The sequence below is a fragment of the Vicugna pacos genome, chromosome 2 (genome assembly GCF_048564905.1).
Source record: "Vicugna pacos chromosome 2, VicPac4, whole genome shotgun sequence".
NCBI classification, from domain to species: domain Eukaryota; kingdom Metazoa; phylum Chordata; class Mammalia; order Artiodactyla; family Camelidae; genus Vicugna; species Vicugna pacos.
Genome location: NC_132988.1, coordinates 96,647,599 through 96,660,307, shown reverse-complemented (window position 1 = coordinate 96,660,307; position 12,709 = coordinate 96,647,599). Strand labels below are relative to the sequence as shown.

The 12,709-nt window shown below is 33.0% G+C and overlaps 1 long non-coding RNA gene across 2 annotated transcripts in view; it reads right to left on the bottom strand.

Moving 5' to 3' along the window:
- Positions 1 to 12,709, bottom strand: part of LOC140700426 (uncharacterized) — a 231,373-nt gene that overhangs the window by 200,138 nt on the left and 18,526 nt on the right. For both annotated transcript variants that reach the window (XR_012078824.1, XR_012078820.1), the window contains exon 2: positions 10,701 to 10,931. This is a non-coding gene — a long non-coding RNA (uncharacterized lncRNA). The remainder of the gene's footprint in view (positions 1 to 10,700; positions 10,932 to 12,709) is intronic.

The following is a 12,709-nucleotide window of genomic DNA, read 5'->3' as shown; positions in this document are numbered from 1 at the left end:
GAATTAAGTACCAAATTATAGGTAACTGAGAAGTTTTAACCCTTTAATAGGCATATTATCTCCCTTTGTAAAATGACATAAAAATGTGTGTAAATCTATATTTATCTCATTTATTACCTTCTTTATAAGCATTATAATTAGATTAGTAGGTTAATGCAGAATTCATATTCGTTAAGGATAAGAAAACACTGCCTATCTTAGAAGTCTTTTGTTATTTAGCAAATTTTTCAGTAATGAAGAAAGCAGGAATACTAATATCAAAAGCTTATATTTATTGTGATCTTATCTGTTAAATATAAAATTTCTTTCCAGCAAAAATCTTATGTGAAACATCTCATTCTTAATCCTGTTCGGGAGATCTGACTGTTGAGCTGGCAATCAATCTTTATAGTTTGATATAAATATGAATATTAGATACTTTATTCCTAAATGAAATGTAATGTACTTTTACTTTTAAGAAATATTTTAGTGAATGTGAAATTATATACACACACTCACACACAGGAGAAAGTGTCATTCTCTCACTTTGCAACAGATTACACTACATGCTTATCTGAACAGAGGCTCGCATTTAGCAGTCAAAATGGAAGATGACTATGCCCCTTTGCAAGTAACCACAATGCCTATCAGGACAGCAATACCTAGAAGAAATAACAGTGATATTCAACAGGTGTCGAGGGACAGCAAGAGGAGCATAAGGGGATATTAGGTACCATCTGGTGGCTGACTGGAGTGCATCATGGGCATATGCGAGACTTTTGCTAATTACCCCCAGAAATTCTCTGGAATCTTCCAAAGTGGGCATTTCCCCTGTACTCCAAACTTGTACCATCATCTATTTACTTGCTCTTCACACTTGTATTATTTAATAGTTATCTAAGCCTAACTTGTCCAAAACAGAGCACCCGATATTTGTCAGCCCACCCTATCCAACACTGCTCCATTTCTCTCACACTGTACATGCAATCCAGAAACATCTAATTTCAACATGTATCTGGAATCTGGACACTTCTCACCTCCCTGTCTAAGCTCTCCTCTTCTTTCACTGGAGTACTAAATAGTTTCTTAACCGGTCTTAGTGCTTATACTCTTACCTCTGCCTCTGCTTAACACAGAGATCATTTTCAAATGAAATTTGAATTGTATCACATCTTGCTGTCACCCTCCCATGACTCCATTTTATTCAGTGAAAAATCATAGCCTTTATAATGGACTCTGAAGTACCACCACATCACTGGTCCCACCCACACACATTACCTCTGACCTTTCTGACCTTTATTTCCTCCTACACTTTGCTCAGTAGATAGGCATTAGTGTCATGACTATTTTCAAAAACCTTTTTCTGCCCTTTCCCCCACAGTCCCTATCTCCCTTAGCCCATTCTAAAGTTATAGCATTTATGACTTCATAACATACTATAAAATTTAACCACTTATTGGCTATCTCCCCTTACCAGAACATATGTTTCACAAGGGAAGAAAGCTTTACCTTATGTTTAACTGATACATATCCATTTCTTGCACTCAATAAGTATCTACTGAACGACTGAATAATTAGATTAGAAGGCACTAGACATAAATTATGAATAGAATCATTTCTAAGGTGCTTCAGAAAAATTTTGGTGAGGAAATGACCAACTCAACTTTTCTCTCACTTTGTCCTAAGTTACCACAAAGAACAAATAGTACATTTTGAGTTAAGAAATTTTCTATCAGTATTTTTTTAATGCAAGTTCTTAGAATCAACAGAATCATAAGCTCTTCCTTAAAGATGAATTAGGCACTTTGGGTGGAACCATTACATATTTATATTGCATTTTTAATGTTTATAAATACAGATTGTTTTATAAAAATTATCCCTATCTTAGCATTATTATTAGCAAAGTTTTTGAGGCTTAATTTATATTTGGTTGAATATCAGTGAACTTTACATATATATTAGATGAAATAAATGTATACAATATTCTTAATTTTTATAATACATGAATAATCATACATGACTATGCTTTCCAAGGCATAATAACAGAACCATATAAGATCTTCTATAAACTATATGACATTTAAGTGTGAAGAAATGTCATCTTCATCTCTCTATAGCCAACATCCAGCATTATATTTGTGCATATTTAACATTTGAGGAACATATGAGAAAAAAAATATAAGACCAGCATGGTTTTCAATAATGAGGTAAATTAAACATAGCTATGTAAATTGGCACATAGTAAAAACAAAGCAAAACCCCTACCCAACATGTTTTACTGTTTGCTATGGAATATTTCAACAGTGGCTTAGCTACTACGTATCTGTGTGCTTGTTTACTCAACACATGATTTATAAGTGTCCTGAATTAAAAAGTAAAACAAAAATCAAATGTTCCAAACGAAAGCATGTTGAGGTTCTCTTGACTTAAAAAGAGCAAGATCTCTAATCTTTTTATAAATATTATTTAATCTTGTAATTTTAAAACTGATTTAATCTTTATCTTGGGTGGAGTAGAGATGGGAAAGGTGGATGAATGTATACATATTTATCCCTACATGTGAATATATATGAGATAGATGGGTAAGTTTCACAGGCCAGCCTAATAAATCAATCACTACTTACAGTATTTATATAAAACATATCCCACTGTTTTAAAAACTAACTTGCTAGTTGATTTTTAGGAAAAAAATAACTTTTTTTAGTTGGAGACAGAATTAGAATTTTTTTTTTTTGGTTTTAGAACAAAATCTTAATCACAGCTTATTCTAATAAAAAAAAATCCAGTACTTAAGATACCCTGACTATGGAAAGATTAGCCAGAATGGACAGAGCACAGAGGAATTTTAGGTCAATGAAAATCCTCTGTATGGCACTATTATGATAGAGACATGTCATTATGAACTTGTCTAAACCCATAGCATGTACCACACCAAGAACCCTAAGGTAAACTTTGGGACTTTGAATGATAATTGTAATAAAAATATCACTCTGAGGGAGTGGGAGTGGATGTTGATAACAGGGAAGGTTGTATGTATGTGGGAATAGGAGGAATATGGGAAGTCTTTGCACATTCCTCTCAATTCTGCTGACAACCTAAAACTGCTCTAAAAAAAAAAAGTCTTAAAACTAAAAATTAAAAAAAAAAACAACTTGAATAACCAGACTTAAATTTCTATGTCTGACATACTTTTCTAAGAACACAGATTTTTATTTTTCATACTACATAAAAGAGTTTGAGCTACAGTATTTACTATATTACATGGGTAAGAGTATAAGTAAAATCTTGACAATACCATCTGTTCTAAATTTGGTAAATTTAAAAAGCCTACATCATACATAAAATATTATAATCAATAACATCACCTCACTTTAGTCAGTTCCACACCTTAAACTGTTTCTAGTGAGATATTTTTTCAAATTTCTATTAACTATAGTAAAGAAATTCATTTAATCTCTTCTGAATCTTAATTTTATAGCATCAAATCTGAGACTTCAGCAGTTCTCACTTTTTAAAAAAAATTTCTTCATTCATGCCTTATCATTGCCTTCCACTACTACCGAAATTCTTTATTGCTATTTGGAGTTCTCCCTAGGACATTTCCTTTGTATGCAGTACAAAATCTGCTAGTTAATGTTCTCTTTAATTTGCAACCTCTGAGATATTCACAAAAACTGCTAATTAAAAGCAGTTGAAAATAGTCTGACTCACAGATACAGCTGGATTGAGCTGAGTGGGAGGGTAGCATAGATAATTGTTTGTTAACGTCTTAATTTACTTTTAATGGAGAAAGTGAAATCCTTCGTTTAATTTACATTTGTTTCTTCTCTTTAATTATTTGTTGTACTAAATTTTCACTTTTTAAAACTAAACCTTGCACAATTATATAAAAAGTTACATGTTATTTAATGTTAACTAAATTCTTAGATTCTACGATCATGAAATAACCTTAATAAATACAGTTTGGAGAACTTCAGACTGAAACTCATTGTTTCTTATAAAAGCAGTAATGATGGTAAACCCTATAAATGTGAAAAGAAATGAGTTCCCAAGAGTAGAGTTGTTCACTTATCACATAATTAGCTCTCATTAATAGAAAATGACAATATTATAATTGAAAGAAATTCAATCCTCTAAGCCTTCTTTCCAAGGTTCATATTAAAATGCATGAAATCTTAATTCCTAGCAACAATAATAAAAATTTAAATGTAAGTTAAATTTGTGCTGTGAACTAAGTGTGTGTGTGTATATATATATAAAACGTAACTATAAGAAGATTATTCATCATCATGTTGGCTACATATGTGTTTTTTAGATATCAGTAAGGTTATATTCTATATTTTTCTTCTTGAATATTACATGAATTCACATGCTATGTTACTATTTATAAGTCATATTCACTGAATTTAACTCATCTTATTATATTTGTTTATATATTATATGAACTCTCTAACTTGCAGTGGCTATTTCTAATATCTGTGGCTTGAGGTATCTTACAAAAAAGTATAAGTTGGACTGAAAAAAATCTTAACAGTATGTTCATTTTGACCTTAGGAGTCTATACTGAGAATGTTTCCCATGAAAAAGTTATTGGGAAGGCTGAGTGGTTAACAAATGATCAAATCCTAAGGTCATATTAACCTTGGTTAATTCACCATTGTCATGAGTCTGAGTCTAAGTCCAGCTGCGTTAAGATCTCAATTTCTTCTGTACTAGAATGGACTACAAACGAGGAAGCTGACTCGTATTCAGAAAATGCAGAACACACCAATATGTGACCCACAATGTCAACATGTTAACTTAAAGTACATTTATTTCAAAAGTAAATAAAAAACAAGATATATTGTCAGACATATTTTATCCTTTTGAGTAAGTGATGTGCGAAATACAATGACCAGTATGCTTTTAATTAAGCATGGTATTAGCAAAAGGGGAGATATATATATATATATATAAAATTATTAAAGGTATGAGCTCTGGGATACTTACAAGTCACGATTTTTATAAGTAGTTCAATGTTTGAATCATATTTTGAGAAGCATATTTCAACAACAAAAAATTTTAATATTTAAAAAAAATAAAAGTCTTTACTTGCTTCTCTGATCCCTTTACTGGGAGAAATATAATTATAGCAATATTTCTTAAAGCTTTCTCCTGCCCATCTCCCAACTGAGATCCCTAATCAAATACTCCCCTCAACCTCTCAGACATTTCATCTTCCAAGAAAAAAAGAAGAGCAAGAGATTACTTTTTATAAAAATGAAACATGTTTATTATCACAAAACCTTATTAATACAGGTCCACAATCTCTTACCCGAAATCCTTAGGGCTACATGTATTTCAGAATTTAGAATTCTTTGGACTTTAGAAAGGCACAAAGATGTGGATGCTTTTATCATTAATATGAGGATACTGAAGTTTCTGCTGCTGCTAATGAGGATGCTGCTGCTGCTAATGATAATAATGCTTAAACTAATCACTGCAGCACCTGCTACCCCTCTCCTGTGTCCTTATCTATCACACACATCCTACACATATGACTAAAGAGACTTGGGTTTTTTCCCTCGTTTCATTCAAGAAACTTAGAGTCAGGCAGCTTAAAAAATTGATAAACTTCCATTTTTAGTTAGAAGCAATTCCAGAATTCAAATTCTGACCCTCTCTCTCTAAATCTAGGATTCACCATAATCTCCGTAATAATACTATGTTTCCAGAATATCTACTAGAACTTTTACCTTACTGATTTTTTATTCTGTTTTTTTTTTCAACCTATTCAGGTTTCTGACCCTGCAGTCAATTGATCAGTAAAAGGTTATATAAAGCCTAACTATGGTGTCACCCTTTGTTGAATTCTAAGCAGTTGTAAGAACTCAGAGTCTAAGTAGGCATGCATCTCATGCATTCCTGTTCTGCATTTGTATTTGACCTATATTTTATTCTCTTCTCTACCAGTCCCTTTTAGGTTGAGGGACACAAACTATATACAGTGTAGGTATGTCCTTCCTACTTATGTCTGGATCTTCCTCAAAACTCTTATGTGCTTGTTTGTTATCAGAGTACAATGGAGAGAGAAATCACAGAATAATTTGAATAGGGAAAGTGTGATATATAAATTAATTAATGTTAACAGAGAATCAGAATAATAAGGAATGAGAGAGAACTCTACAGAATAAGAGAAGATATAATGAGTTCAAGGAAGAGCCCCCTCTTAACCTTCAAAAGATGAGTTTTCCAGAGATTTTTGCTAATGAACCAATGTCTCTCATTGGGAGAAAATGTGACATGGCACCACATCAGGGGAACTTGATGACTTGTTGAAAATCTGCCACTCAGAAATTTCTGTAAATATACCACATAAGACTGTTGGGGAATCAAAAGACTTGCATTTTATATTTTTTTTTCCTTTTTTTATCATCATCCATATAACTTGGTAAAAATTAATCTTGAATTTCATTCCTCACTATGATGAGCAACCCCATTGTATCCAGTCATTGAAAGCAGCTATAAGAACCTTCTAAATTATGAAAACAACAAATGAATAAAAAATAGACTGAAAGTATCAGAATCCAACAAAGTTCCCAGAACTTGAGAGTAAAGACCTTATAGAGGTTCACCGAGGTTGCATTCAAAGCAGCCTTCTCCCTGAAAAGCTATTTGCTACCTTTGTGAATGTCAAGCCTGATAGCAGAGCATGATCTCAGTGTTGTTGCCACTGAGCTGGTGCAACATTGAAGTTCATGGATACCAGAGCAATGAGGATTTAAGAGGAAAGAATGGCAGAGAACTGGAACTATGGAAGTTGATCCAGGTCTTCTGGATACAATCCCTCAAAAGGCATTAACCAATTCCTAAACTGGGCATGTCTAGAGTAAAAGGTCAAAAACAACAAAGAAAAACAGCTGCTGAGAGAAAAACTATACTTAAGGATCTGCAGTGTCAGAGTTCTGGGGCAACAACTGATAGACCTGAAATCTTAAAAAGGAAGTCAGACCCTGCAACCACTTCAGGTTCATAGTTCATAGTTCTAAAGGGTTATTCCCTATAAGAAAGAACCTATAAGAAATAGAAGAATTTTCACAAACTTTAAAGCTTCAAGTATTCACAATCATTATTAAAGCAAGGTGATTTGCATGTGTGCTATCTGCCTGAAGAGAAAAAGAGTTTTCTCTGAAGGATGATAATACTATCCAGAAACTAATACAGAGACTTAACTTATCACTTTAAGTACACAAAATCTTACCAACCATGCCAGCAAACAAAGTTCAATGAAGGAAAAAACAGATATAGAAAGATACAAACATAAACCAGGTATAAAAAACTGATTAGATTATAAGAAAAGCAGAAAAGATGAGTGTGGTTTGGTTGAGTCATAATCTCTCCTCAGCCTTTATAATCTTAATTACATGGAATTAAAAAAATACAGAATCATGAGAAATTAAAAATGCTAAATCACTTCATTACATTAATAGCGTCAAAACAAGAGAAAGTGATGGCCTTTAAACTATAAGAATAATTGTACCATATGGAAAAAAAAGATGACTTCGAATTCACACCATGTACGAAATCAATTCTAGATGGATCATAAACAACAATCTGAAATGTGAAACCAGAAATGTTATGTAATACCACATACAGAATGATATTTGGATAGGTTACTAGTTCCTCAAAACACTACACAGTATTTACTATGAAAGAAAAGACTGATAAATTGAACTTTATTAAAATTAAGAAATTCTTAATTCTTTGAAAAACAATTTTGAAAGACTGGAAATGGCAATCCACAAATTAGAGTGAGATATTTGTAATACAAATAACCAATTAAAGATTCATAAAAATACATAAAAAATAAGTGCAAATCAATAATGAAGAGATAACTACATCTAAAACAAAAATGAACAAATGAATTGGACAGGCACTTTAACAAAATGTTATCCAAAAGTAAGCTTAGGAAAATATGCTTAACATAGTTATTAGCAAAACACAAATAAAACTATAATGTTATAAAAGAATTAGAATGGTTACAATTAAACAAAAAACAGCAATACCAAGTGTTAGTAGGGGTATAGAGTAGTAAGAACTCACACACTTCAAAGTGTAAATTGCTACAAACACTTTGAGCTGGATAGCAGTCTCTACCAAAGCTGAACATAGGTATACTTAAGATCAATTCCTAGATGTATTTTAGAAACTTATATATACACTTAGAAATCTGTATATACATTACCAAAATGCAAGAATATTTAAGAAGCATCATTCATAGCATCTCAAAACTAGAAATGACCAAAACTACCAGAACACTAAAATAGATAAAAACTTCAGAATTACTAATAAAGTGGAATATTATACAGTACTAAGAATAAATTATAACTTTCTATAACACAGATGAACCTAACAGTGCTTAGTAAAAAAATTTTAGAAAATCCATAATAGAATAATGAACACTGACCATGTTTGAAAACATGCAGGATCATTTTCATGGTAGTAGAAAAGTGGCTGCATTTTTGGAAGGGCTAGTAACTGATTAGAGCCATAAGGGAATATGCTGGAGGCTGGTATTAGTCTGTATCTTGATTTATTTGATAATTCTACAGAAATGCTTACTTTTAAAAATCCAGTGATCTATCTACTTAAAATGTATTCATTTTAGTTTGTGCCGGTTTTGTTTCAATTTAAAGGCAAAAGATAAAACTTTGCTACGTTTAGATCTTACCACATTTAATAAGAAACGGCTGAACTTAAATACCAAAATGAGGGTACAAATTTCTATGATTTCACAATAAATTTAAGAGAATTAAACTTTTGTATTTTGGGCTACATTTATACTAGATTGCAAATCAGTCTATTCTCAGGTGAATTCCTTTTCTGATAGCATTTATGTACCGTGTTTTCTTATTTCATCCATCTAAATGTTTTGTGTCTGAAACAAAATCCTGTCTATGGACAAAATTTTGAAAGAATCAATACAAGTGTTTAATTTACCTGTAAAAATCCATTTGCTGAGAGCTAAATTGAAAGAAACATAGAAAGGAATAATGTAGGGGGAATTGTGTTTAGTTCTTTCACATTCAGTATTTTATGTTCATTGGAAAAATGTGTGTGTGTTTTAATAATTGGTGTCTCCATTAATCTTATTTAAGAGGAAGACTTAAATGTTCTGAGAAAGTTTTAGCAGATTTTGAAGATTACTGATTTCAGAGGACACAGTATAGCTAAAAAGTATGAGAATGGAAGACAAAATGTCACATTAAAAACAGTAGAAAAAATGATTAACTTTTTTCTGTTTTTCCAATTTGGCCCTCTCTTGAAATGCAAATGAAGATCTGATATTCTGACAGTTGTGTACAGATCCACATGCTTTATTACCTGGGTTGGAGCTTTGTCATTTATTCCTCTTACTTTTATTTACCAAATATTTCTTACCATATAATATGTGTCCACCCATTAGGGTGATAGAAAAGTTTGACCTGCCCTCCTTCCTACCTCAGTACAAGTGTTTGACAAGTACGACTGCCAGACACAGGCTTTCCCCTGAATACTGTTTGGACTCTAATGCAACACAGAGTAGCATAGTAAATTAAGGCTTCAAATTTCTGGCTATAATATGTGAACATGTTATTAACTGGTATTATTACTATCAATCAACTATATTTTGTAAAATTCTAATTTATCATCACAATATATTATTTTATATTATTTTAACAAAAGCTTTTCTTTAAAAGCAGGCATACGAGTTAAGCATTCAAAAAGATATGGAAGAAATCTGGATTGTTCTGGTGATTCTGACTGGTGGTTTACTATTTATAAATATACATTTGAACAACATGTTTTTTCTTCTTCATAATAAAGATATCTTCAACCTTCTAGTTGCCTCCAAGTTGGGGCCACATTTCTCAAGGACTGCTAATATTTTCAAACAATACTGGTAAATTTTTATTGTGACCTTACCACGTGCTAGGCATTTTGCATAGCTTATCTTCTATGAGGAATTATCTATGGTCCAGTCCTTCCGCATATTATAGAAAGTTAAGGTTATGCAGTGTACCTTTAACACAATTGACTAAAATTGTTAGTAAGAAGCCTACCAGCTTGTCAAAGTTAAGGGCACCACTTGTTAGTATTGATGCCAGACAGGTGTCTGTGTCACGTGCAGCTCTTTTACAATTAAACAGTAAGAGTGCTAATAGTGTTTGTTTCACACATAACATGTCTCAATGCTTTGCTGTGATAAATACCAATGTGGTGAGAGAAGACAAACACGTCAAAGGAGTAATTTCTTTAAATGAGACCATATATTCCTCAAACACTGGAAATTTTTCTAACGAGGAAATTCTAAACTTAAAGGATTCCGAATTTGTAACGGTTCTCCCTTAAGCTCTGTTCAATTAACAGGCACATTATGTAATCACATTCATTTAAGTTCAGATGGAAGTCCTTTAGAACATTTTATAACATATCCACTATATTTACTAGTTGTGCTACAATCAGCACATTAAAGTTCAATCATTCTAAACATATATTAAAAAAAATATTGAGGATTTCTGGTTCTCAGTTACACATGTACGGAGCTTGGAAGCTGGCACCCCATACTAACAAGCGAAAAACCAAAGAAACAGAAAAAACAACTCTCTTTGGATCCATAAAAGAAGAGAGAACAAAGAGCAAAACCCAGCCCCCAGTACTGGGGAGACAGCAGTGAACACAGTCCAGGAGTCATGACTTACCAGAGCAGTGACCTGAGAGTGAAACTGCCACAGGAACCAGGGCGGGGTAGGAAAATCCAAACTGCAGTGGATGAATTTGCTGAAGGCTCAATGTGGGAGGCTCTGAGAGTTAACAACTTCACCAAGAACCAGTCGTGGGGGGCAGCGCGCTCCACAACAATGAGAGATTTGCTTCCAGGAGCTCAGCCAGGTTCCCACAGTAAACATCAGAGAAAAAGCCCTTCTTGCTTCCTGCAAGAAGAAGGTAAAAGGAACCACTCTGAAATAAGGCTGCGCACTCTGATCCTCTTAATGAGGTCTGCCCTCAGGTGAAACTAGCTAACCAGGGCCTAACCGACAAGGGGAAGGGAAATCCCCAACTCCAGCCCATCTGCACCATCCTTTCCCATCTAAATATTGAGGTAAAAAAAAAACAAAAAACCAAAACAACTGAGAAACTGCTGTAAAGCTTACAGTCCAGAGGCATACACTGATACCTAATCACTGGGCTACAGAACACTTCTGCAACCCCACACCTTACCTCCACATTACTAAAGCACCTGTTTGTACCAGTCCCTTGTTCCTGCTTCATCATGTTTGGTTATCAAGAAAAAATTACAGGCTATACCAAAAGATAAAAGAACAAAACAAAAAACAAGCAAAAACTCAAACACATACACAATTTAAAAGGCAGAGCAAGCATCAGAACCAGACATGGCAGGGGTACTGAACAATCAGACTGGGAATTTACAGTAACTATGATTAACCTGCTAAGGTCTCTAATGGATAAAATAGATAGCATACAAAAACAGAAGGGCGACATAACCTGAGAAATGGAAATCCTAAGAAAGAATCAGGAAGAAATACTGGGGATCAAAAACACTGCAACAGAAATGAAGAATCACCCTGATGAGCTTTTTAGTGCATTGGACACAGCTGAGGAAAGGCTCGCTCAGCTTGAGGATATTTCAATAGAAACAGTCAAACTTGAAAAGAGAAAAAAAGACTGAAAAAACAGAACAGAATATCTAAGAACAGTGAGACAACTACAGAATGTGTAACATTCACATAATGAGAATATCAAAAGGAAAAAAAAGCAGAGGAAATACTCAAAATATTAATGACTGAGAAGTTCCTCAAGTTAATGTTAGGCACTGAACCAGAGATTTAGGAAGCTCAGGGAGCAGAAACTAGAGTAAATACCGAAAAACCTGAACATAGGCATATTTTCAAACTACAGACAATCAAAGATAAAGAAAAAAAATTCTGAAATAAGCCAGGGTTGGGGAGGGGGATACATTACCTATAGAGAAACAAATACAATAGTTATATACAACTTCTACTCAGAAACCATGCAAGGGAAAGAGAGTAGAGTGAAATTGTTAGTGTTGAAAGAAAAAAAAAAAAAAACCAGAATTCTGCATCCTAAGAAATTATTCTAAGATTATCCTTCAAAAGTGAGGGGAAAACAGACTTTCTATTTCTCAGAGAAAGAAAAATTGAGGGAATTAGCTGGCAGTAGACCTGCTTTGCAAGAAATTAAAAAGAAATACTTTAGACAGAAGGAAAATGATACTGGTTTAAACATTTTAATTGACCTAACAGATAACAGTTTGTTTAAAATAGTATTAGCAATAATGTATTTGATTATGTATGCTTATGCATATAGTATATATACATGCTTATATAATGAAATGAATTACAGCAATAAGACAAGGGATGGAGTAGAAAAATTAGGATTATGTTGTTATTGTAAGGTACTCCCACTACCTGTGAGGTGTTTTGGTGTGTTACTTGAAAGTGAACTTGGATTAGTTGTAAATGTATGTTGCAAATCTAGGGCAACCACAAAACAAAGTGAAAAATAAATATAACTGATTTTCCAAGAAAGGAGAGAAAACGGAATTATATAAAATGTTCAATTATAATCAAAAAGGCAGAAAAAAACTTGAAGATTTAAAAATGGTACAAAAAAGGGCAACAAATAGAACCTAATAACAAATACGGTAGCTATTAATCCAACTATATCA